Here is a 2,912-nt window from a genome sequence, read left to right as displayed (position 1 = left end):
ATCGCCTCCTCGTTTGGTCCACCTCTGCAGGTAAAAATTATTAAATCAACCAAGATTGGACCAGTTAACCCATTTCTGTTATGTGCATTCACTGACCACAGACCAGCTGAAGAATTACCCAACATTAAAGGAATAGTTCACCCAACATGACAATTTGCTGAAATAGTCCTCACCCTCAGGTCATTCGAGATGTAGAGGAGTTTGTTTCTTCACCAGATTTGGAGAAAATGTAGCATTGCATCACTTGCTCACCAATGGATCCTCTGCAGACCAAAAGCTGCATGTTTGTGAAAAACAGATCCATTAGGAGTATGTTTTTAACTTCAAATAATTGCTTGCCAAAATCTGAATCTAATCCATAACAACGCTTCCTCCAGTGAAAAAGTCCATCTCCTGTTTTCAAAATCCAACCAAAAACATTTTTTGTCAATCTGTGCAGATTCCTTTCGCCCGAGTCAGAAGAGTTGACTTTTTCACTGAAGAAAGCAATTTAGAGGATTTGTATTTTAGCCAGAAGTAAATGATGGACTGGAGTGCTGTGGATTATTGTGATGTTTTTATCAGCTGTTTGGACTCTCATTCTGACGGCACCCATTCACTGCAGAGCATCCATTAGTGAGCAAGTGATACAATGCTACATTTCTCCAGATCTGATGAAAAAACAAACTCATCTACATCTTGGATGACCTGAGGGTGATGACATTATCAGCAAACGTTAATTTTTTGGTGAACTACTCCTTTAATGTGAAGACCAGTCTCTCTTTGGCTAAACTGTCATTGTTTCTCTAAATAAAACTAGCATTTTCAAAGAAACAACTTCCATTTCAAATATGACGGTAAAATGTATACATAAAAAAAAACTCCAACAACTAACAATAAAAACAAGAATTTTAAACTAAAAAAAAACTGATAGCAGATATCTATCTCCTTGGTCTGCATATAATCAGAGCAAAAAAGAAGTTATTCAGAAACCAAAGCAGCACAAAGAAAAAGGTCTTTCAAATGTTATATGGCTGATCTCTACAGTGCATCTGAATTTGCCTGCAACAATCTCAATAATTCATCTTTTTCTTTTCCACTGATGTAAACTGCCTCCTCCAACCAATCAGTTAATTAAAACATTTCAAAAGGCGACTAACGCAAAATAACCTCCATTCCATTGTTCTGTCACATACGTGTGGGAGGGCTACGATTCTTTTCTCTCCCTTGATCAGGCCAAATTTAACCAAGGCTGCTTTAACAGAGGATAAAATGCCTTGCCTGGAGAAATGTACTGTTACCAATGCATATCTTTAGATGAAAAACACTCATGCATGCGCGGTCTGTGATGTGTTCGCCAAGTCTGTCATGATTTGATCTTAACACCTCTCCATCTAATCATAACGCACTGGTTTAGATGCATGCACAAGCACTTGGTAACACTCCCAATTCAAGTAGATAAGACTCTCTCTCATCACACAACTCCAGCACGTTTACTACTATGCACAGGGAATTTAAATACAAAACAGACTTGCATGAGATTTGGCGTGTTTTGGAAACGAACTGGTTTAGATGCACGCACAAGCACTTAGTAACATCCAGTTTTATCGCATTTAACGCATTTTACTAGTATGCACGGGAACTTAAACACAAAACAGACTTGTGTGCATGCATACATGAGTTTTGGCGTTGTTTGGAAGCGCAAGCGCGCAAAGGAGCCACGCGTAACCGTTTGGCGACTCCGCGCTGCGCTCTTACCCGAGCGGCTCTGGAGGAGTACGGGTCCTCGAACAGGTTCCAGATGACCGGCTGCCACTTCCTCCACCTGCAGACGGTACCGTCCGCGGACACCACTTCCTCGATGCCCAGCCGCTTGCCGTACTCGTCGTCCTCGTCGTTGTCCACGTTCATCTCGAACACCTCCAGCGCCTCCTCGGCATCCCGGTGCTGTCGGTAGGTCATCCAGCAGCACGGCTCCACGTCCGTCTCATCGATGCCCCAGAAGGACAGCTCCTCCTCGAACAGCGGCCCGCACACGTCCGCCGGACAGTGCAGCTTACCGGTCCGGTAATAGTTGAGCACGTAGGCGAAGACACCTGGATGCCGGTCGAAGAAGTACTCGTTGCTGCGCGCGTTGTACTCGATGAAGCCCGGGACTTGTTGCAGTTGGTCTAGAACCGACTCGAGGTCCGACTCGGAGGCGAGAAGGGCCAGACGCGTGCCCGGCAGGGTCCTCAACGTGGTCCGGTAGGTTTCGTGCCTCGTGCCCCCGACGTTGAGGATCACCCTCTCGTGCTCGTCGAACTTGCCCATCTCTCAGAGTGAGACATGACGCGAGGGGAGTAACGTTACTCTACGGTGCTGCTGTGGCTTACCTGGAGTACTCCAATAGTTCACGAACAGCCTCATTGAAGTGACGGATCGAACCGAGCGCGCGGACAGGTGAAAGAAAGCCGCAGCTCTTCGTTCTATCGATCCATCATCACCACCTGCGGCTCGCGCTTCGGAGCAACAAGAGCACGCGCGCGCGCTCTCTCTCTCTCCACGTCTCTCTCTCTCTCTCTCACGGACACACCCTTTCTCATCAGTGGCATTCGACATCAATATATTAATATACAAATGACGTCATATGTATGGTTGGCCAGAGATACATCAAAATTAAGATATTTTAATAAATACCTTAATTTTAAGTGCATCAAAATAAACTACAAAATACAGCAGTCACACTAAGTATCAAAATAAACTACTGTATTTTTGTATTTTACTAGATCTTTTGGGAACATGACATTTCTTCGGAAACCTTCCATCAATGATCTGTCCCTTCATCATTACACAGACTCAGCTGATCAAGTAAACTATGTTTGATAGCAACAGCTTTTCTCTGATAAATCTGACCTATGTGAATATTTGATCTGTTAACTTGTTGCATATCC

General features: G+C 44.3%; 1 pseudogene; it reads right to left on the bottom strand.

Moving 5' to 3' along the window:
* Positions 1-1,576: 1,576 nt before the first annotated feature.
* On the bottom strand, positions 1,577-2,532 carry LOC113084601 (potassium voltage-gated channel subfamily C member 2 pseudogene; annotated as a pseudogene).
* Between the last annotated feature and the right edge of the window lie 380 nt (positions 2,533-2,912).

This window comes from Carassius auratus, unplaced genomic scaffold (assembly GCF_003368295.1).
Source record: "Carassius auratus strain Wakin unplaced genomic scaffold, ASM336829v1 scaf_tig00040400, whole genome shotgun sequence".
NCBI classification, from domain to species: Eukaryota; Metazoa; Chordata; class Actinopteri; order Cypriniformes; family Cyprinidae; genus Carassius; species Carassius auratus.
The sequence above is the reverse complement of the archived record's forward strand: the minus strand, read 5'-3'. Positions and strand labels throughout refer to the sequence as shown.